This window comes from Triturus cristatus, chromosome 5_1 (genome assembly GCF_964204655.1).
Source record: "Triturus cristatus chromosome 5_1, aTriCri1.1, whole genome shotgun sequence".
NCBI classification, from domain to species: Eukaryota; Metazoa; Chordata; class Amphibia; order Caudata; family Salamandridae; genus Triturus; species Triturus cristatus.
This window is the reverse complement of record NC_140587.1, coordinates 481,818,864-481,842,980: the sequence shown is the minus strand read 5'-3', so window position 1 is coordinate 481,842,980 and position 24,117 is coordinate 481,818,864.

Sequence of the window (24,117 nt, the reverse complement as noted above, 5' to 3'; positions counted from 1 at the left end):
AACTATAGGCCCATAAGCCTAATAGCAACCATGCAAAAAGTAGTGGGAAGAATGGTTGCAAACCAGCTTATGGACTGGGTTGATGCCAACAACGCCCTTTCCTTATACCAAGCTGGATTTAGGCGAGCTACCAGCACCATTGATCAGGTCTTCCGCTTTACCATACTGCGGTGGAAGACGGTTTTACTGGGAAGAGGCTGCCTGTATGTCGCGTTTGTCGACCTGCGGGCGGCATTTGATTTAGTCCCCAGGTTTAAGCTATGGTTGGTCTTGCAAAAAATGGGAATTCCTATTGATTTGCTTACACTAATTATGCGTCTACACGAATCCAATTTCGCAAGAATACAGTGGGGCGGGAATGGCGAGTTTACTTCGGACTTCCCCGTGGAAAGGGGTGTCCGACAAGGCTGCTCCATGGCTCCCTTACTCTTCTCATTATTTATTAATGGGATTGTTAGGCGAATGTTGGAAGCAAGCGTAGACGCACCTTCGTTAGCGGACGCCAGGGTTCCGATCCTGATGTTCGCTGACGATACTCTTATCTTGTCTAAAACCCCTGTAGGGCTGCAACGTGCATTAAATATTTTTGATACTTTTTGCACAGAGCACGGGCTTGAAGTAAACGTGGGGAAAACAAAACTAATGGCCTTTACCCCAAACCGTAGAATGTATCCCAAGGTAACCCTAAATAATTGCAAGTTAGACACTGTTAAGGAGTTTACATATTTAGGGGTACAGATAGCAGAGAGCACTGGCTGGTTGCATCATTTGGAAAAAGTGGCCATAAAACATCAACAACTTTCAGGTGCTTTGAGGGGAGAACACCGCAAATCAAAAACAAAACCGATTAAACCCGCACTTATAGTGTACGATGCCAAGGTTTTAGGTGCCACTTTATATTGTGCGGAGTTATGGGCCTGGGACAATCTTGCAGCCCTACAGATATCTGAGAACAAGTTCCTCAGAGGGATTACAGGACTTCCTCAGAGCACCCCCCTAATACCATTGTTCCTGGAGTTGGGTAAACGCACAATTACTGATAGAGCGCGATTGCGCCCTGTTCTCTACTGGAGGCGTCTTTGGACAACTCCAGAGATTAGACAATATGCAGAGGGTTTTCTTTGGATAATTAAGGAAGACATCTTCCACAAGATAACATGGCTCAAAAATCTAAGGGCAATGCTAATTGATTTGGGGTTTTCCAATCTTTGGAATAACCCAGCGGAAGAGGAGTTCCCAAGCAAAGAAGCCCTCAAATCACGTTATTGGGATTGGGTGGGTGGCAATCTGCTGAAAGACGTTAGGTCTGACTCTATGGCTGGTCGTTTCCTGGAGACAAAAATTTTTCCTATCCTAGAAAATTATTGGGATACTATTACGGTACCAATGGATAGGAAGCTAGTCTTCCAGCTAAGATCCGGATCCATTCCCCTAAAAAAACTAACGTCACGCTGGCATAAGTCGACTAACAGGTTATGTCCAGCTTGTGGTAACGCAGAGGAGAGTGTAGGTCACTTTCTATTTGTATGCAAAGCCTACTCATTACCCAGGAGACTATGGCTCACTCCTGTATGTAAAAACCTGGGGACACGTGACAGTGCAGTGGCTTTAAGAATTTTGTGTACAACAACTCATGAATCGATAGTCATCGGGGTAGCTAAATACTTGGGTTGGGCCTGGGTCATCAGGCAACGTTTAATGGGGGGGACTAGTTAATTAGGTTTTCCTTTTATCTCTATTGTCTAATAATGTAAAATTATTTGTTATATGTAAACTTTTTTATGCTAATATTGTATGAGCTGCACAGAATGCCTATATGAATTTATATTTGTAAATGTTTCGTTTTTAATCTGTAATGTTTTTATGCTGTGCTTTTATGAGAAATATCTCGAATAAAGCTTGTACAAGAAAAAAAACCAAAAAAACAAGTATAGCATCTGATGTTTCCCTCAGGGTTCCTCTGCAGGTGCTTATCGTCTTCCTCAACCTCTTCTTCCTGTGGGGCGTCTCATTGACGGTCAGACTGTACCCACAGGTAAAACAGAAGTAGACCTTAAGTACTAGTCAGGCTATAAATCGGAACCTAATACCAGAGTCACATTTCCTTCTATTTCTAAAGCGCAACACTTATCCTCTACGGGATACCACGGGGCTGATTACTTACCTATTTTCACTACTGAGATACCATGCAGATCAACAGTTAAAGTAGGGATCACTAACCCGGAAACAGCTAGGTTTTCAGTTCCTTTCTAAACCTGGTATTGATGAGATGAATATTCAAAGGAAGGGAATTCCATTGAGTTGCAGCTAAATACGAGAAGGCTTGGCCCCGGCTCTAGCTTTCCTTCTTAATTTTAGCTAAGGCCAAATTAAGGGATCTCAGATCTCATGTGGGTTTATAAAATCCCACTCTGGTTTGTAGAATTTTTGGACCCTCTTTAAATAATGCTCTATTAGCAGAGTAGTTAAACAGGCAGTTTCAAACCTATCTATATTACAAATTAGCTTGCCTGCTGCATTTTGGATTACCTGTAATCTAGTAAAAAGGAAATCAGCCATGACTGCATATAGTACATTGCCACAGTCCAGTCTACTTGCTATGAGGGCATGGGCTACGCTCTTGCCCAAAGCTATAGGGATCCATTTAAATATTCTTCTTAGTAGATTTAAAATGCTAAAACATTTATCACATGTGGTACTAACATGCTCCGACATGGAAAGTTGATCATCAATTATGACCCCTAGATTTTTAACTGCTATCTTGGGCATGTGCATCTCTCCCAATGTGTCTGGCCAGCAAGAGGCGTTGAAAATGGGAAGAGATCCTCTGAACAATAGAAACTCTGTTTTTACTGCATTTAACCTCTTCAGTGCCCATGACGAGATAGTCTCGTCATGGAGCACGGTAGTGCTGTGCCCATGACGAGACTATCTCGTCATGAACCCCACCCACTAATGTAATGCCCGGCACAGGAGGGGGAAAGGGCGTGGCACAGAAGGGGTTAACTTCAAGCAATGCTTTGTCATACAGCTCGCAACTTCAGTGAAGCATTCCCATAAGTTACATCGAGTCTCATTATGGTCCTTGCCCAGAGACATCATCAATTGAGTATCATTTGCATAAGACGTAATCTTGAAGCCCTAATTTCTGATGATTTGCGCCAGTAGGGCTACATAAATATTAAAAAGAGTGGGGCTCAATGAGGAGCCTTGTGGGACTCCGCAGTTGGATGTAAAAGAGCTGTATGTGCATGATCCCAACTGCGCTGTCTGTGTTCTATTGCGGCATAGGAATGTACACCAATCTCACGAGGCCTGTCGATCAATAGTCTGTTTGAGGCAGTGTCAAATGCTGCAGACAGATCAAGTAGGAGCAGGGCAGCAGCACCACCCTGATCAACTATTGATCTGATATCCTCTAATACTGCTAGCAGCGCAGACTCGGTGCTGTTATTAGCTCAAAAGTCCTTCTGGAAGGGATCCAGCAAATTGTGAGTCTCCAGAACATCAGTCAATTTTTTGTTTGCTACTTTTTCAAGGATTTTGGGCATAAAAGGTACAAGGGATATTGGTCAGTAATAGGAAAGGATTGACACATCCATGCCAGATTATTTTGTCAAAGATAATACTATTGCTTCTTTCCAGAACTCTGGAATGCCCCTTCACCCAGAGATTGATTAAAAGCTTGAGTAAAATATGGGCCTAGGATCATAGCTAGCTGAGAATAAATAAAATGGAGGCAGGGATTGAACCAGATTTCACCTCCCTCATCAGCTGTATTATCTGTGTTTCAGGAAGTGGTTCAAAAACTCCCAATTTCACCTTACTATTTGGGTGAGGATTCAAGAGAATCTAATCCACATCAATGAAAGGGGAGAGGTTCTCAAAGGTCCTGCTATAAAGGCCAAAGTTCTAAAGCCACCATTAAGGGATTGATGGTGTTAGACCCTGTGTGAAGAAGGAGTTAGCCAAAACACCTATGGCCAAACCATGTTCACCACCTAGTGATGTGATAACAACTCACACATCTCCAAGTGAAAGTAGAACCTCTCCATGCAGACTTAAATACTCTCACCCATTGACCTTAAAACACAGTGAACAATTGAGCCCTCACACACCCAATAAGTGCTCCCCACCAAGCCAGTTACAGTCCAACCAAGTAACGCCTTGTCATCACCCACCAAGTCAGTGCTTGTGGCCTCACTCAGGTTACTTGTCTGACTCAGTGACTCTTTCCAAGAGCCGTGGTGACCTCATCCGTCTTACCTTTTCCCAGGGTCCTTTGAACACCATTCTCTCCTTCCTGAGAGATCCCGTCATTTGCCAGTGACACCTCCGACTCTTCTTTCCAAGAGGGCAGTACAGCACCACCGCTGCTCAGACTTCCTTCCCTCTCATGCCCCTTTGGCTCTCGTGGCTGGAGTCCTCATGCTTCCCGTTCATTCTGCCTTGGTATTCTCTATTGTCACGCAGTCCTCTCTCCTGCTCTACTCCCATCAATGCTGCATTTTCCTGTCTTCCTCTCTTGTGCACTACCTTGGCCTCCTTTACCCACCTATTAGATGGCATCGGGCAATGAGGGGGAGTGGCCTGGAGAATGACTTGTACACCAGTCAAGATGTCTGTCTCACCCCTGGGGTCCCTTTCACAAGCAACAGACAACGAAGTTCCGACGTCCTGATCACAGTACACTATTTATATTATGTCATATTCAAGTTTTGTTGCAGTTTGAGAAGGAACTTCACAAATTCTGAACATCTTGGGGGAACAGACTGAACTTTGGTAGAGTCATGACAGCCAATGTACAACATGAGATTTAGAGCCTTCCTGTTTTAATCAAGTGTGGACTTGCTGTACAGAATAAAAAAAATTAAGGATACAATCACCAATGAACATGTATGTTTCCAAGATGTTACTTAATCAACTGTTTTGAATATGAGAGTGTGTTTGAAGAGAATAAATAGACCAGTCTTCACAATTTTATTGATTGGCAAACACAACATCTATGGCTTGGACAGTGCCTATTTCAGTACACATCTTGGATAAAAACATGACTACTTGTCGTCTAGCAAGTTATTTTGATATATAGATGTGACAGAACTCTCAATTGTTTTTGCCCTGGAACGAGGGACCTGTGACTGGACAAATGTTGTTGGGACCTAAGGGAACCGCCTTAGTCTTTTTCCAGTGGCATTAAACCAGACTCACCTGAGAATTATGCCTATTTAAATGAGTCTTTGATGATCTTCAGTCAATATATGACGAACATATGAAGACCGATTTATTATCCAGTACAAGTCTCTGATTTTATAGGAAGAGACACTTTTTCAGATATCCCTCCACTTGAAAGTTGAAAGCACTCACAAAATATTGTAGCTGTTTCTTTAAAACACAATCTGTCCCGGAGGATGATTTATGTGATTTATGGAGCTTTATCTTGTAAATTGTTTTTGACAGCGAAGATTTCTTCGAACTATGTTTCCTGTGTGTTGTTTATAGCAAGAGTTGCTATGTTAGAAGCCTGACTGACTTCTTTTGAGGTATTCCTGGTGTATTTTTTGTGCCCTTTATCTCAACCCTCATTAAGCATAATTTAGGTTTGCTTATGGGTTAGAAAAGTCAATGCACTGTTGATATCTGTCACTGGCATTTTTGTTGGTTCTCATATTTGAAAGATGTTTTTACTTTTAGAGAGAACATCATTTTTTTAAATAATTTGTCCTGAAGAAGGTGGGGTTAACAAACTGCGTACCACCAAAATGCCAAGTCGACAACTTGATTATATGTAATATGTTTTTTTAAAATATTTTTGATAATTTGCAATTCTGCTTTCTAAATCTTTGGAAGCATTTTCTATGTGTTGCATCCATTGGATAATATTTCTCTTACCATATGTATGAAACAATAATGATCGATATGGTTTTAACTAAAGAAATGTAGTCAAATACTAGTATAGCAAAATATTGAAGAAATATAGTAAGAATAGAAGTGGTTTGTGTACATGAAATGCTGATTGATTATTTTATGAACTTTTTTGATGACATTTAATGTAATGAATTTCGAAATTGTCTTATGAGATTTTTATAATGGTGACAAGATTATCTGCATGGTTTATAATAAAAATACAGATATTTTTGCAATAAACAGGTCGCATAGCGTGGTTGGTAGCATGAAAGAGTGTTGATAAAATGATGTGTGAGGAAAAAGACTAATGACAAGTGTATTAATATATAAAGGATACACAAGAGGGACCTTTTTTTGTTCATATATACTTATCATTAAAGGCCCATCATTGAAAATATGGCCTGGTAACCCTATTGACTACTGTATCAGGAATTAGGAAATATGCATCATTACATTGCACTGCTTATGTTAACCCCAAAGATTTCAGCTGAAAGCAGTCAAAATCCCAGTGACAAGAGAATCAGTAATTATTGGGTAATCGTACCGCAATCACAGATCTCCAGGTAATTACTTCCGGCGATTCTTAGCGTTAGACCCGGAATCCCTATCAATGTCTCACCATTGGTGGTAACCAGTATGCTTAATTTCCTTAACTGCGGGTATGCCTAATTTACCCTCCAGCATTCGGGTATTTTGTCCTCTAGCCGCACATGTTGTGATAGGGGGAGTTCAGCTCTTACATGATCCTTAAATCTTGTCAAAATAAGTGAATATGTCATGCTTTGAACATTGTTTTGAAAGGTTTTATAGATTTTGGATTGACCTCCGCACCTTGTCCCATCAAACCTAGGTGAGAGGTTGAACTCTAGGTAGTGGGGTTGTTTTCAGATCTAGGAACAAGAGTCTATTGATACTGGACATGAGTCGATGGAGTGAACCCCTCCTTGTTAGCAGGTTGTTAACATTGCACGTTTTAGTATTTTGCCTGAAGAAATTATGAAAATGTGGATAGTAACTGTTCTCTGCTATCACTTAAATGGAGTCTGCGGTGATGGTACATTGTACCTTATATTTATGTTCTTAGTAGGCTAAGTGCAAAGAAATAGCACCAAGAGACTGAAACGCTTTGATCTGCTATTTCAGAGTTTGCAACCATTAAAAAACTATTTTTGTCTTTATTAAACCCGTTTACAGATTCTAAAAATCTTTTTCCAAATTGGTGAATTGGTTTAGAAATGGTTTAGAAATCACAGTTTAGAAGGGATCTGCCTTCCATATTGCAATTTTTACCTTGATCAATAGCGGCCGGTGGTGAGAGTGCTGCGGGGCGGTGGGGCAGGGCGGGGGTGGAGCAGGGTGGGTGGTAGTAAACTAGGAATATGGCCCAATGGAGGTAAGTAAACAAATAAATAAATAACATTTATTTCATTGCGTGCGCTGCATTGCCAAATGCGATGCAGCGCGCGCAATGACATTCGTTTTATTTATTTGTTTACTTAACTCCGTTGGGCCGTATTCCATAGTTTACTACCCCCCACCCTGCTCCGCCCTGCCCCACCGCCCCACAGCACTCCCACCACCAGCCGTTACTGACTGACTGACTGAATTCTGGTCGCAAACCATTGAACACTTACTGGTTCCCAAGTTTGAGTAATACATTATTGTCAAAAGGAAAGCTGTCCTCATTACAGCCCTACCCCTGTGAAAATTGGGATATAAGTTTCAGGGGGAGCAGACAGTAGTCGCAGGTACTACTGCCATCTGTCACTGAAGGTGTCAAACAGGAAAATAAACTACTTTAAAAGATCTTTACTGAAAAGCACCTACAGCATTGGTGGTCTACTGACCCTTCAGGGCCACCAATTTTTTGATTACGACCAACCATAATGAATAGCAAACTGCGCTTTTAGGAAGGCCAGTCTGCAACTCACTATGGGCCAGATGTACGACGTTTTGTAGCATGCGCAAACTGGCCTTAGACCCGTTTGCACACGCTGAAAAGCATGGGCCCATGTACAAACAATATTTTGCGAGTTGTAAATAAATTGCGAATCGCAAAATACTGTTTTGCCACTCGCTATTAGGAAGGGGCGTTCACTTCCTCATAGCGACCCCAAAGCAATGTACCGATGCTTTGCAACTGCAATTGCGGTCACAAAACACTTTCAAATTACCACCTACTTCAAGTAGGTGGTAATGCATACGCAAATGCATGCACTATTATTTTTTAATGGTAGGCAGTGGTCCCAGGGACGAAATGTGTAATTTTCTTTTTTTAATGCATCCCATTTTCCTTTAAGGAAAACGGGCTGCATTTATAAAAAAGAAAGCTGCTTTATTTCAAAGCAGTCCCAGACATGGTGGTCTACTGAGCCCAGCAGGCCACCATCCCTGGAAGGGCCTGTCATTTCCAATGGGCTCGCAAATTGCAAGAGGCTCATTAATATTCATGAGCTTCGCAATTTGCGACCGCATTGGGAATCGCAAACATTGTTAAACACACTTTTGTACACGTCAAATACAGTCTCGTAAATTGCCAGTCGCAAAGGCGACCCAATTTGTGAGTCGCTATTTGACAGGTCGTAAATCTGGCCCATAGATTCGTATGGTTTGTAAAATATGACTCCGTTCGCAAAACGGTGTGCTATTTGCGACTGATGTAATCTTCGTACATCTGTCCTTATATTTTGAAAATGAGAAAGCTAGTAAAACACAATTTCCAACATATAGTTTAATTTTCATTAGCTTTCTTTGTCTGAGATTAAATATAGTATTCTCAAATGCTTCCTTGATTGAGTTTTTTTGTAAGGAATCAGTGTTACCTTAAGGCAATTTTAGCTTTACAAATGAAAATGAGAATTTCATCAATGTTCTTTATTTAATGCATTTGTTCCTTTAAAAGTTTGCATGTGTGACTAAAACATTTCTCGATTGAAGAAAACTATTTTAGTTTGGCAGTTTCAAAAATGTTTCCACCTTGCTTGCAATCCTTAATTGAAACCCATTACTGTGAGAGATGTTCCCTCTCTTAATGTCAAAGTAATTTTTACGCGTGGGAAAAGCTACCTTAATTAATACAAGGTACTTGTACATTACTTCGAGTGTAAAATAAAGAGGACTAGCAAACCGGAAATAATTTACTAGAAAATTATATTGAAAAACTGAAACAGGAAAGATTAACAATTTATAACTTTTCAACCAACAGAGACATAACACAAATTAGACATTTTTTAATCAGAATTGTCTGTCTCAAAAAACGACTCGGATTTTTGGATACCATAATTGCAGCAGGAATAGTGACTGGGGGAATTCCAGAAGCTCTTTTGCTGATCTCGCCGCCGCCGTGTTAAGCTAGCAAACGTTTACTTCACTGTCAGCTAGATGGGCTGGGCATCTATCTATCTATCTATCTATCTATCTATCTATCTATCTATCTATCTATCTATCTATCTATCTATCTATCTATCTATCTATCTATCTATCTATCTATCTATCTATCTATCTATCTATCTATCTATCTATCTATCTATCTATCTATCTATCTATCTATCTATCTATCTATCTATCTATCTATCTATCTATCTATCTATGTCTGTCTGTGTCTGTCTGTCTGTCTGTCTGTCTGTCATTCAATTTTCTATAGCATGTGCATTGCAGCAAGAGTTTGGAGAACTGCACAATTGAAGCACATCTGATGGAGAACAGGAAGGGCCACTAATGTTAAGGCAAACAAGAGCAATGCAATTAACGAATAATAATAATCAAATATAAAGTGAAAGCTGCAGTGGAGGAAAGCATGGAATAAGGTGAGTCTGGGTGTGGAATGTGGGATTAGAAACCTGAAGGAAAGAGAAAGAAACAGACATTGGAAAAATATACAGGTAGCTCAAGAATATAGACAAAAATAGTTCATAGCAATAATTATTATTTACAAGTGTACTGCGGCGACCACACATTGCTGAGTCAAAAGAAAACAGTACACTGTAGGTACCGGCAGTTAGAGTTGTGGCACAGCTAATAGGGGGCAAGGTGTGCCATGTCCCACCCTGCTTCCTGTTTATTCCTGATGCAAATCAGCTGCAAGGGTTGGTGGGCTGGTACTTCGAAATTCAATGCATTTAAAATTGAAATACAAACATATAATTTACAAAAGCAGGCCAAGTGCCTTGATTTTCCAAATAAATATGATTGCATTTCAAAAAACAAATGAATTCCAATGCATTATGTTTGAAAGTTTCCCTGACAGTGACCTTTATTCTATTGTGTTACTTCAGCTCAAAATCAGCTGGCCCCAGACAAGGTCCCCATTTGGGCAGGGGAGTGGCATAGAATGAGCGAATTGACTTCCACTACAGCTAGGAGAAAGGAAGTAATCACTTTCAGGTTAGGAGTCGGAAAATAAGTAATAATATGCAAAGGGACAGTGCTTGGGGCAAAAGGTTGCAGAGCATTTATGAAGGACTGTGATGAAGCCTTGTGTGGTTGAAGATCTCAGCGTGCTTGGGGATCTGGTCAGAGGCCTTCTGAGGCTTCTCTGATGGCTGCATGAGCTATAATTCATAGGGACACCTACAAATAATGTCACACTCATTCGATGATGTCATCAGTGATAACAATGCTCACATCAATTATATTATCTGAGATGCAACCATGATGTAATTTTATGTCATGCATAAGGTAATATATAACATAATAAGCAGTACAGGACGGGGTCACAAGTTATAGTTAGTTCATTGACGTATAACTGGTGAACTTCAGTGATTTTGCTTTGTAACCACTACTGCACTCAGCTGTGTTTTTTCCAATGAATTTCTGAGTTTTTTAAACATATGTTAAGATGGAATTACAAGACCTAGCTATAACATTAAAATAATGTTTGTTTTTTTCAGTGGATTTTCTGGGGGGTTTTGATTGTATTCGGACTGGATAGTTTTTGGACCTCACCTATGTTTGCAGCTAACTTCTGGCTAGACCTTTGCATATATCTGACCTCAACAGCAGACTGCCTTCGTATTTGCACAGTGGGCATGTGGCACATATCATGCCTTGCTGATCTCAGTTGGGTCAATGGTCCTTCAGAAGCTAGCTTCTCGACCATGGTGCTGCAGCACTGTGAAAGATTCCGTTGCTGTTGTCAGGCCCACGCAGCCTAGAACCTGCACTTTACCCTCCATGAGCAGCTGACTCCATTGCACACAGTGCAGACATGCATGCACACTGCTCTTTGTGCATGCCCTTCATCTGTGTGCAGTGGGGCTGGGGTGGACACAGAGACTGTCCTGCAGTGAAGCCTTGATCGCCACCCTTGCAAATAGCCATGCTCTCCTGATGCAAGGTGCATGGCCTGGTGTGTTGTCAGACCCCACATCCCTTCCTCAGTTGATGCCTGACACTGCTGCATGTGGCCTTCGACCGCGTGCAGTGGAGACAGTGCACAGGGCCTCCATGAGTAACAGATCCCAATGCATAAGGCCTTTGGCCCCCAACCCCAGCAATCAACCCACCCCATTGTGCAGACCGCAGCCAATCATGTGTTTCGAATATGATGAGTGAACAACCCTAGTATGCAGGGCCTGCCCTCTGCAGACTTGCAGAATGCAAATTGCAGTGAACATTAACAGCATTGATAATATAAAGCATTAATTACAAGCTCATTGTACTCCGTGGCTATGATAGTTAGCTATGACACCCCTGTGGGCTAAATCTTTTGTCATTCTTTAGTATTACTACTATTGACAGAGGTCTCCATCATTCTTCTGTGGGATTATGTATATACCCCCAAAATGTGTTGATGCCAAAGTGAGCCACTTAATTCCAAAGTTCATCTTCAAGAGTAAGACCAAGGACATTACTCTAAATTATTCTGATACACATTCTCTGCCTGTTGTGTTGCTTATAAGTGATCTTACATACTCTCATCAATGATTAGCCCACATGGTACTCTGATGTCTAGTTCTATGATGTGGCGTGACTTCAACCTTCTCAAGGTCTTTCCCTATCTCCACCCCTGGGATCCCTGGTGATGGAGTCTATCACAAAATGTTAAAACTCTCCACTATCACCTTTGTGAATCTTGTAAAAATGGTGTGCAATAGTATAACTGGTATTAATGGTTACACATAGGAAATATGTGTTTTAATATCCATTAATGGACTGGGAGAACAGCACTACAAACAAATATGTTAACACATGGACACTGTAAAATATATATCGAAATGATCACTTTGCAGTTCTCAGGCTTAATATTTTTTAGGCTACCTGCCAAATGGTGTTTCATATACATTTTGTTTATACCATAATGACAGGCCTTGCATCTGTTTAATTTCCTATACCTTAGCTCTGTTCTCAACAACATATTATTATCACCTGTTTTCTGACTGCTAGTGACCAACATGTCTCTTATCAATTTCTCTCTTCTTTACATTATACTAGGTCTGTTAGTTATATCATTTCTTATTACTAGTTCATTGCTAAGTAAAGACCAATGTTTAGTCAATAAATGTCTAATAGTGCTTTGTTCACAGCTGTAAATTATTACAAAACTGCAATTTGCTTTTCTAGATCTTATAATCTCATTGGTTCCAAATAAAATCTCTCTCTTCTGATGTTTCACTCTTTGTACTGCTGTGTCTCTGTATTTGCTACCCTCGCAAATTAGTGGGTCATTTCTGCCTATACTTCCTCATATTTAGCTTCCTTACTGCAGTTGCTCTTGCCCCTTAGGATTTCTGCATACTGGATACCATGTTTTAGATTAACTTGTTAGAAACTGCTTGCTCAGAGTAGGCTGTTGTCTGCTGTCTTTTTTTCTGTAGACTCTGATCTCTAGTTTTCTGTTCTGTACATATACTTTCAAATCTATAAAAATCTTCTATTTTGCTGGTAGCGCTAGTAAATTGTAGACTCAAACTATTATCATTTATCATCCCCACATCGATACCCTTACAGTTTATAAATACGTTGTCAATAAATCTTTTCTTTTTTAAATATATTTTATGGTTTGTAACATTTAAACAATAGCAATATTCAACTACAGTCGCATGGCACCATACAGTGTTATCTCAGTGAAGGACATTATGTCGATGATTCCTTCATTGTGTCCTTTCCTGCTTAGCTAGGCATAGTTTAAAACATTTTGTGCAAATCCCCCCTTTTCTTCTCCTACTGTAAAGTGTCAACTTCCCCGGTATCCAGGACAAGAATACTCCACATTATGTTATGCAGTAATATGGTGTACATTTCACTCAGATTCCGACTGATCTACATTCATTATAACATCCAGTCCTTAATATTTCCTCCAGCTCCCCCAGACCTTGTGAAATTTTTTCGGGCACCCTTTAGCCTTGTATGTGATCTTCTCAGCAGCCTTATACATATTCATCCCCATTTTCCACTTGAGGATCGTTGGCATGTTTGTAACACTCCACCGTCTCACTATATCTCTTTTCTCCACCACTAGTCCTAGTGAGCTAAAGAGCAGTTGTGGCCTTCCCACGTCTAAGTTGTTCGGGATTTCTAGCAATATAAAATTGGGATCTAGGGGTATATTTGTCTCCAATATTTTGTTAAGTTCTGTTATGACAGCCTTCCGTTATACCTGTATGGTTGCACATTCCCAAATAGTATGGTAGAAATCTGCCTCTTCCCATGCACACCAGTGTCACATTGGATCCATTGTTCGCCCCATCTTGTGCAATCTGACCCGGTTGTAGTAGGCCCTGTCTAGTACTTTATATTGGATAAGTCTGAGACAGGAGTTCATTGCTACCTTTCTAGGGTGCATCAGGGCTGCCTCCCAGTCCACCTCCTCCATTGTGTCTATATCTTTTTCCCATGTGGTCCTCAGCTTGTCTAGTCTATCTGGAGCGTTGTTATTTAGGGTCTTGTAGGTGAACGATACTCCCTTAAGCGTGAGATGTTCCTGTAGTAGTCTCCCCTCCAGTGGTGCATAGTCTGGCAGGGGGGTATCTTTTAGGTTTTCTGCATGCCTAAGCTGAGCATATTTAAGAAACTGGGTTGGTTGTAATGAGAATTCTGTCCTAAGGGCCCTGAAACTTTTGAGATTGCCTTTGTCTGTAATGTCTCTTATCATAGAAATGTATATGGTGTCCCGCTCCCCAAATTCTCCCAGTTTTTTAAGTTCTTTCAACCAATTACCGTGCCACAGAGATATTTCTTTAGTAAGTTTATGATCCCACCCATTGCTTTCGTTGTAGTCTATAAGTGGGGTGGTCACCCGGTGTATGTATCCAATCATTTATTGGAGTTAAGTGTTCCGCCCAATAGTGAGCTTCTATGTCTGGGAGTAAATGTCCATCCATTATATTGATTGCATTGCACCATATGCAGTGATGTTCTAGGTTGTTTCCCTAAACACAGGAGTGAGCATAATTTGGCATCTATTTTATGAAATATCAATCGTGGGAGGGGGTAGTATGTGTATGTATTTTGTAGAGCAGAAAGAAATTGCGGGAAGGTTATCATAGCCGCTCAGCCCAGTATAGTGAGTGATAGTGATTTCCATAGTTGTGCGTCCCCCTTAAATTTCGTATGTATACGTTAAATATTTTTTGGGCGACAGAGGTTTCTGTCTGTGGGGAGGAAGATTCCTAGGTATGTGAACCCGTTGTTTGCGACCTGGAGACCTCGGAGGAGTGCGGGCCAGGTGGTCATCTCACCAGAGCTGTAGATCACTGATTTGTGCCAATTTATTTTGTGTCCCGAGTTTTGTCCGTATGTATCTGTTATGCGAAATAAGATGGGAATTGTTGTGTCAGGTTGGGCGATATATAAAAGAATATCAGCCACATATAGAGAGATCTTTTCTTACATGGTGTCCTCTGGACTAGTTTGGAAACCATGTATCTCTGGATGTTGGAGGACCAAACAGGCTAAGGTCTCCACCGTCATGGCAAAGAGCAGGGGGGACAGGGGGCATCCCTGCCTCATCCAGCGTCCTATGGGGAAATCGATGGAGGTTTGCCAGTTCACACGAACATTCGCCCTGGGTTCCTTATATAATAGTCCCACCCATTTTCAAAGTTTTGGCCCAAGGGCAAAGTTTGTCAGGACAGCCTCCAGAAAGGGCCGGTGAACTGCATCCACAGATAATAGTAGATGTGGGGTGTCCCGATTTTTCAGCTGCATTATCCAATTGTGGGTTCTACGTAGGTTCCATCTAGTAGCTCGGCCCGTCATTAATCCGGACTGGTCATAATGTATCAGGATTGTTATAACCTGGCGCAATCTTGCAGCCAGGATGGTTGCCATTATCTTCACCTCTATGTTGAGGAGAGATATTGGGCAGTAGGACTCAGATTTATATTTTGGTGTCCCTGTTTGTAAATCGGCACTATTGAGCCATACAGAGATCCAAGGGGAGGGTGCCCTCGTCATATACATCTGTAAAAAGAGTGAAGAGGTGGGGGCTAAGGAGTTCTGTGGACTTCTTATACCACTCAGCGGGTATACCGTTAGGTCTTGGGGTCTTTCCTGGGCGTAGTCATGCAATAGCTGCCCAGATTTCCTCAATCATGATGTCTCCCTCCAATCCCATTCTGTCAGTGTCATCAAGTATTGGTGTATGCACCTCTGTCAGATATTCTTCCATATCAGGGTCCATTCCCAGGGGGTGGGCTTCATAAAAGTCAATGTAATATAGCAAAAAATTCTGCATTATCTGTTTGTCCTTGACCTGTGCCTCTTCTTGTGTCTCAGTAATACACTCTACCCATCTGGTTTCCACTTCTGTTCTGCTGAGCCAAGCCAGGAGTTTCCCTGATTTCTCCCTTACATCACATAATCTGTGTAAGGCCACCAAGGCCTGAGTCTTGGCAGCCTGGCAAGTCATGTCTTTATATTTGTTCTGTGAGTCTAGCAGTTGCCTAACTATTAGGGGGATCTTTCTGTGCAATATTCTGTTTTTCTAGGGCTAAAATTCATTTTTCTAATCTTGTTAGGTCTTCCTGATCTTTCTTTTTCTCTCACGTTATGCGGTTTTGGGCTCTGTCTCTTAAAACTGTTTTATATGTTTCCCATAGTATAACTCCGGATTCTACCAATCCTAGATTTTCTTCGAAAAAGATTGTCGTGGTGTCTGCCCTTAAGCCTTCTAATACAGTTTTATTCTGCAGGTCCCAGTCTCCAATGGGTGTACATACCTCATTGTCGACCTCCTAATTGTATATAGAGTGACAAGTAATCCGACAGACCTCTGGCCAGATATTCTGCTTTATGTATCTCCCCTACTTCTCCTTTCTGGCTGAAAACATAGTCCAGTCTCGAATGTACGTTATGTGCTCCTGAGTAGTATGAGTATTGCCTTGACCTTGGATTAATATGTCTCCATATATCTACTAGCCCCAGTGTGCCTGTGAGGCATGCCAATGGTGTGGCTATGGGCATCGTGATTTGTCCCCCCTTTCGGTCCATGGGTGTGTGCATAACGTCATTAAAGTCTCCCCTTATTATGTGGAGTGAAGCCGGGGAGTCTAATAAAATCCCTGTCAGTTTATTTAGTGTGCGCACTTGTAATTTTAGTGGGGTGTATACAGAGATAAGGGTCAAGTTGCGTCAGCCCCACTTCCCAGTCACCCCACATATGTGCCATGTGGATCTGTCCATGTATGTGTAATGTGGTAAGGAGGGGATTTTATATCAGGATCATCACTCCTATGGAGCTGGAGGTGTATCCTGCTTGGGCCAGGACCGTATATGTTCCCCTGCCAAGGAACCCGCAGTTTGTGTCCTTCAGGTGGGTTTCTTGCAGTAACACCACATCCGGGTGTATTTGCTTAACATATCTATTTACTAAATCCCTTTTTATCTTGTCCCCGAGGCCATTGAAATTCCATGTCAAGATGGAGAGAGGGTCGTTATCTGGCCTTGTCTTCTTGGTCTGGGGAGACATATGTGTATTTTTCTGGGGTAAAACTTATGTTGGAGCCTGGCTTGGTGTCTTTGTCGTGATGTGCATTCTGTATGAATCCTGCAACTAAACCTAAAGGTTAACTCACTTAGTCTAATCCCATCCCAACTAACCCCCCTCCCACCTCCCGCCCCTCCTTTTCACACTCTTCCCCATGGTTCCTTTCCAGTTCCTGTGTTTAGAGGTAGGAGAGGTCTGTTGCCCGCCCAGTGTCAATTTACACTTCGGGTTCAAACTCCCACATCGCTAAAACTTACAATAAACAAAGAAAGCTAAGATGAAAGCAAGAAAAAAGGAGGGGGTGGAAAGTGAGAAAAAGAGTAATGTATCAGGCCTCCTCCAACCTGTCACCTTCACTTGGTCTCGAGCCCCTGTCCCTGTACAGTTCCAATGAGGTGAAGGGGGCGGGTGGCTTTATTATCTTGGCTCCTGCGGTTTGGTTTTGTAGCTGTTCCTTATTTCCTTTTTTTAATTTGAATCGGGTGCACCTTCCTGTGTTGAGGATTTCCCCACTTCCTTTTCTTGTTCCATTGCTGTTACTGCTGTTACTAAGGGATGTTGTGTTGCTTCTTCTTCCTCTCCTGATGTAATTTCCCTGCTGTCCAAGTCTGTCTGGGATTCCCTCTGACTGGCTATAAGGGTGCTTTGGGAGTTCTTCTCTCTCATGGGTTCCTTTGTGGCCAACATCCTCCTTCTTAGTCTACTTGACCCTCTGGAGGAGTACAGCGTTGCCCCCCCATGTACGCATTCTCCTATATTCCAGAGTCCTTATCTTCTTCAGGTGCCCATGCGTTCGCAGGTCCATCTCACGTGACTTCTCCCTGCTCTGATACTGCTCTTACCAGCTCCGTAGGTTTGGACATTCTTCAACCAGCTCCATGCCTCTTCTGGGGTCTGAAAGAAGTGGATTTTACCCATGAAGATTACCTTCAGCTTCGCAGGGAATAACAACATATATTGAATTTGGTTCATCTCTGTTGTTGAACCTCCCTGCTATAATCCGGGAATATCATTATCTGTGAGTTCTCATGCCTAATTTCACCTAGTCTTCTTGCTTCTCTTAGTGTCAAATCTCTATCAAGAAAGTTCATAAATCTTGTTATGATGGGCCTCAGCTGTGCACCAAGAGCGGGCTTTACTGCGAGTGCTCTATGTGCTCTCTCAATCATAAAGCATGCAGAGAATTTGTCTGCAGGGATGAAGTTCTGGAGCCAGGAATGTAGAAACTCCAGGATGTTCATTTCTTCAACCCCCTCCCAGAAACCCATGAAGCGTGAATTATTTCTTTGTTCTCTGTTTTCAGGGTCCTCGATACACCACTGGATGTCTTTATAGGATGTTTTTAATTCTGCCACCCCTTTCCAAAGATCCCTTATCACTTCTTCCACTTCTGTTACTCTGGTTTTGGATTCCATAACTCTGTCAGATAAATTGCAGAGGACCTGTCTCAGTAGTGTAACTTCTGAGCCTACTGCTCCTATTTTCTCTTCTAGTGCTGCTCTGGATGCTTGAATTGCTTGTAGCAGTGTCTCTATGACTGTGCCGAGCAGCGGCAGTTCTTCTGGAGGTGGGGTAACTACTTTAGTGTTGCAATCCATCTTCCCTTGTCTAGGGGATTTAGGTTTTTTGTCTTTATCTTAGTCTTTACCCATATTTAGGGCTGATGTATTTTGTTTCTAGAGGGGTCAAAACTTGTTTTGTGCTGTTTCTCCTAGTCTTGCGTCTTCATCACATATGTGTCACTGCTTCCGTCAGGAATTCAAATGCACAAACCTCTGTCACCCTCTCTCTTTTACCTCTGACATCTTTATTTTCAGGGAAGGGGGAGGAATTGCTTCCCGGCTCCAGTTCTCCCTGCCACCAGTTAGTCACTCTACGGTATGGACCAGGGGACTTCTTTGCTCACCTCCTTGAATCTTGCTTAGCACTGTGACTATGGCAGACGGGGGCCCCAGTGAGCCCAGGTTCAGCAGCCGGGTTCTTAGGGGCCCTCTTCTCTATTTCGGGTCAATAGTTTCCCCCAGCGTAGTGAACCGCATTCAGGTATTGCTGTATGTGACACTTTGGGCTCTATTACGATTGTCCCCCCGCCACCGCAACGGCAAAAGCGACTGCCCGCAATAGGAGCGGCGGTCCCGCCATTCAAACTGGCGGGCGCTTCACGCATTTCTTACATTGCGGTGGGCGGTGCAGTAAGGGGCACCCGCCACAATGTAAAAAATGCATGTAGTGCATTTGCATGCACAACGTGACAGGCACCGAGCAGTACCTGCCACCTTGTGCATGCAAATGCAGGGGGGTACCATAGGTACCCCCCACCTCCCAACATCCTGGGGGATCACTACGGGCCCCCAACAGCGAAAACCGCATGCCTTTCCATGGCAACCTGATATGGTTTGTGGTGTCTTATAAACACCACCACCATATTGTGGCAGTTTTCCGCCCAGTCGACGAGTCGACCCGCAGAAAGGTGGTGGGCGGTCTTCCCGTCCGCCGCGGACCCCCGAGCCATTCTAATGTGGCGGAGGTCAATCATGGTAGGATGGTGGGCTTATCCCCCCCACCGGGCCGGCGTGGGTGATCCGCCCGTCATCCTAATATGCCCCTTTATCTCTATTAACTCTCCCCCGGTGGTACTCTTACTCACCAGCAAGTGCTGTTCCATGATTTCCCTCATGCTCTGAGTTTGTTGCCTACTTGAAGTTTCTGCTCAATTATTTTTGCCCGTTCTGGGTCCTTCCAGATCTCCATATACCAGGCCTTCTCACCTGTTATGTGGCCACATTGGTGTGGGTCTAGTGCGGGCCATGTCCTCTCCTTTGTTCTCAGGGCCGCACCATGCAGGGTACAGCAGTAGGGGGTGGTGACGCTTCACTGTCCTCTTTACCACTGCTAGGGCCCATCCCCTGCTCGTGGCCAGGTGCTGACCGCCGACTGCGAGTCCCAAGCACGGAGTCTGAACCGGGTGCGGAAACTCCCACTTCCATTCAAGCCCGGGGGCTCAGGATCCAGCTCCCCGGCTCCTGGGCTGATGTTGCCTTCTTCACCCCCGGGGACCACGCCCCCCAGCGTCCCGGCATGGGGTGGGCCAGTCTCGGTGTTTCTGTCCAGGCCTAATCCCGAAAGGTATCCCGATGCTGCCCAGTCGGCTGCGGCCCCAATCTCCTTCTCCGCTGGCCACCGCAGGCCCCGGGACAGCCTCTCCTCTTCAGACGGGCCCGTTAGGACTCGGACTGATTGGATTGAATTCCAGCTCCTTCTCAGTCCTCGGCCCCAGTAGGGACACCCACGTCTCCCACTTCACAGCTGTATGTCTTTTGACATAGTGGGCAGGCGCGTGTGACAAATACGGGCCCCAATCTGATAGGGGGCCTCCTCGCTATGCTTCAAGACTGGGGGCATAAGAGTCAACCTCCCAGTCAGGCCACGTCCCAGACCAATGTCGTCTTTTTCTTTATTTTATGTGGATTGCCTCATTCCATGCCTCCGGGGGGACCCTCCATAGCTGGTCGCAGCGTTCCCAGTGAGTTCCGGCCCTCATAGGTGCTTTGCTCTGACCCACTCGGAGACCTCTAACTGTAGACCCTGTAGGCCGTCCTCCGGCCTTCCCCACCTCACGGGCCTCCTTGGTTTCTCTGCGCCCCTATGCAGTGAGACTTGACCCCACTACTCGTCGCTCTCACGGCTCGGGGACCGGGGCCATCTCATCTGCTTCCAGTCTCAGGCCTTATCGATTCATATTAGGTGGCTATCTTGTTTCCGTGGCGGCAGGATCGATACTCAGGACATCACCATCTTTGCTCGGCCCGATCAGGTATCTACCTCGCTGCCTTGGTAGCCGTCTTTCTCCAGTTTTCATCCCTTCCCTTGCCCTAAGATGCAGGATTAGTTGTTACATATGTGTTTCCAATTGAGGGCAACTTATTCCCTAGCCTGGAACTGCCGGATTACCTTTGGATTTCTTGGTTTCGGCCGGAGCTCAGTGGAAGTTCGTCTTACTCGGCCATGTTACGGGCCACGCCTCCCGTTGTCATTAAATCTTGAACATAGGATGATAATCGCTGTTCACTTTGGTATTTGGGTCCCCTCATAACACCACTGTTGTAACTATCATTAAACTATAATTTTATGTTGGTACAATCTCCCTCAGTTGCCCCAACATAGCATGTCTGATCATTCAGTTTTCATAACAGTTGCCAATAAAATATATGTCTTGAAATTACAATTACACCCCTCCTTGTATAAGGTTCTACCATGTAGGCACAGTTCTTACTCAATTTTATCATCAATATTTCATAAGCTTCTTTAACTTAGGTTTGTCACTTGAGGGCCTTCAACCTCTTACTATGCAATCTTTTTAGATCCTGTATGATACATTTCATAAAATATCTAAACAATCTATTGTCATCTGTGTTTGTATATATATCTAGGTTGGAATCCTCTGCCTAATTACTCCATCCAGCCATAGTTTTGTTACTGACTTTTAAGAAAGTAGGTCATCAATGCCAAGTATGTCATTTTCCAATTGTAATACAGGTTCAATAATTTAGGGTTTGGCAGGCAGAGATAAGTCAGTCATTATTTCAGATTACTTTGTTTCTGCAATACTTAGGGTCCTCTACCCAACACATTTAGTGTTACATGCCAGCCATGCGGAAAACTTTAAACATTAGTAGGAACCCATATCGGGCCGGTTCCTATCATTGTATTCAAAGTTTAAGAGACAGTACCATTAATCACATTTCTAACATATTTTAGATTTTTCACAAACAAAACCCCAAATAAGGATTTTGTTTTTGAAACAAAAAAAAATAAAGATCTCCCTAGTCCATTGGGGGCATATTATCAAGGACGGCGTTAAAAACTATCGCCGGTTTAGCGGCAGAAAACTGCCGCTAAAGCTGCGATAATGGGCTTGATAATATGCCCTTGAGAATTCCAATAGAAGTCCATGTTCTGGTGTGAACAGCTTCTATTGGAATTCTCCAGGGCATATTATCAAGCCCATTATCACCGCTTTAGCGGCAGTTTTCTGCCGCTAAACCGGAGATAATTTTAACGTCGTCCTTGATAATATGACCCTTGATGTTTTAGCCCTTAGTGTGGGGTTTTTACTGCCGTTTCCCTCCATGTTTTTCACAACAGTGAGGGAGAGAAAAACTGGGCATTTCACTGCCCACTCTAAGGGCTCGATTCACAGAACTAACTTAAGACAAAATCCTAAACTTACTACCATTTTGGTATTCACAGAAGGCACTTACTCATTTTGGTATTCACAGAAATCACTTATTCATTTCGGTATTCACAGAAGTTAGGAGTCCTAACTTTAGGACTCCTAAATGCCTTCTGTGAATGCCGAAAGTCTTAAAGTTAGGATTTTTCTCAGTTTAGGAGTAGTAAAGTTAGGACCCCTGACTTTAGGACTCCTACATGCCTTATGGGAATACAGAAAGTCTTAAAGTTAGGATTTTTCTCAGTTTGAGAGTAGTATAGTTAGGACTCCTAACTTTAGGACTCCTAAATGCCTTCTGTGAATACCGAAAGTCTTAAAGTTAGGATTTTTCTTAGTTTAGGAGTAGTAAAGTTAGGACTCCTAACATTTATGAGGGTAACCTTACTCTGAAGTGTGTCTTACATGTCCCTACCCCGAAATATGAGGTGGAGCCAAATCTACAAGTACAAAGTTACTACCACCAAAAAGGAGCATTCGTAAATCATTCACCACACATGGTGACACTGATACTTTATCATGCTCCAACAGAAAGTTATCAGGGACTTAAAATGTAACCCCATAGATGTTAATATTACATTTAATTAATTTATTTCCACTTTTTAAAGATATTCAAAATTAAGTTTTATTAGGGCCCAGAACTCACACCACCCAGCTTCTGTCCTCACTGCACTGGCTTCCAGTGCGGAAAAGAATTCATTTTAAGGCCCTGGTCCTGGTCTTCAAAGTCTTCCACAAGATTGGAGCCCCCTACCTTAGGGATAGATTCCAACCTTATCTTCCTCAGCGTACTCTGAGATCTTCTTCCCAATTTCTTATCATCGTTCCTAAGTCTCAACTCTCCCGGATTGGGGGCAGATCCTTTCATGTTGTGGCCTCTAGGTTGTGGAATAGCTTACCTTTGGCCATCAGACAGAGCCTAGACCGCCTCACTTTCAGGAACAGTCTGAAAACGTAGCTATTCCAGTTGTGAACTTCTGAGCTGTGGTTGTGCTTGATTTGATGTTATGTGGTCTAAGTTCTGCCTAGCGCCGGGACTCTACAAATACGAGTTAAAATAACATAAAATAACAAGTAAATGTTAAACAATTAATATAATTAAAAAATAATTGTTTTCTGATAAAAAATGTCATAACATGTCTTTAGTTTAAAAATAAATGTAGCTTTAATGTGCACAAATCATTTAGTAATGTTTATTATAAAAATATCTATCAATTTACATTTTAGTTTAGGTAGGATTGTTTTGAATTTCATTTTCAAAAATTGATGTTCTACATTAAAAATAAATAGGCAAAATTAATTTACATTAATATTTAATGTAAAAATATGTGTTCTAATTTTTGTTTGTTTTATTAACTGTCTGCATTTACCCTATATGTATCATAGGGAGCTCTCCACCCCTTCCCACGTTTGCAGGACATCCTGTTTGCCTTACTGTAAACTATCCCATTGTGCATTATTCTAAGGCTAATCAAATACAACAGAATCCTTCTGCCTCTGAAGTGAGCTTGTCTGCCAGCCAGGGCTGTCTTAAGAGAAATGAGCAGTCCTCTCATCCTTCTCAGCAACACCAAACTAGTTTCACACCTCATTAAGCACTGGCAGGGCCATATTAGAGCAGGCTTATGCTAATTAGAATACTGTGGGCTTAGGCAGACAAGGTCTACCTTTTTAAAATTCACTTTTCCTAAAGAGCTATTGAAACCAAAGGTAGGTCTGAAGCCATTTTTCCTTTGGCAATCTAATGTATGGCACCGCATGTGCTACAGTCCTCAGATTACATTTAACTTGCAATGTCATTAGGGTATTTCCTGCACCACATACTATGGGCCTACTGGGAAGTTAAATATGACAATTGAGAGTTAGTCAATTTTACCATGTTTTTTAAGTCACGTGACATACACAGGAGACTAGACAGCAGGTCCACAGTGCTCTGAGTTAAAAATAAAACAGCAGCATCAGTAAAAACAAATATGGTTGACGCACTTCTCACAAGTGCGTCAATGCACTTGTAAGAAGAAAGCCTTTTTCTCTCTGTCTTTGTCAGTACCTTACC